The sequence below is a fragment of the Chrysochloris asiatica genome, unplaced genomic scaffold (genome assembly GCF_000296735.1).
Source record: "Chrysochloris asiatica unplaced genomic scaffold, ChrAsi1.0 scaffold00028, whole genome shotgun sequence".
Taxonomy (NCBI): Eukaryota; Metazoa; Chordata; class Mammalia; order Afrosoricida; family Chrysochloridae; genus Chrysochloris; species Chrysochloris asiatica.
This window is the reverse complement of record NW_006408546.1, coordinates 13,572,539-13,573,105: the sequence shown is the minus strand read 5'-3', so window position 1 is coordinate 13,573,105 and position 567 is coordinate 13,572,539.

Sequence of the window (567 nt, the reverse complement as noted above, 5' to 3'; positions counted from 1 at the left end):
GCATCCCTGGTATGAATCTCACTTGGTCACAATGTATTATAATTTTGATATGTTGTTGAATTCAATTGCCGCATCAGACATCAGCTATACCCCTTGACCCACATAGAGAGATTAAACCTGGGTTGGGGCAACAGGAGATTAGAAAAAAAAGAAGATGCAAGTCACAAAAGAATGAAATAAAAAGTGGGACACAGCACTATGATGGAGATACAGTGACTCAGACCTAGTGCTGCAAGTTTATTCCAAACACATATGAAAAGAAAGTGCTGGGGGCAGGGAAAAGAATACAAAAACATCTGGTACTATTGATGCATTCAATAAGTGGGACCTTATTGGAAGAATGTAACTTGTAGCTGCTAGGAAAACAGAGATAGAGCAGCTAGATGTTTGTGCAGACTTGAACTGTAGGTCATACAAGGAAAAGACCTTACAGGTTCCCTGTCCCCTGAGGCAGCCCTGCAAGTTCCTCAGGGGGCAGCTTGCTCTGGGAGCAGCCCGATATTCTGGACCACAACTGTTCAGTTGCAATCCTTCCGTTAAACTACCCCCAAATCTGAGACCTTCAGC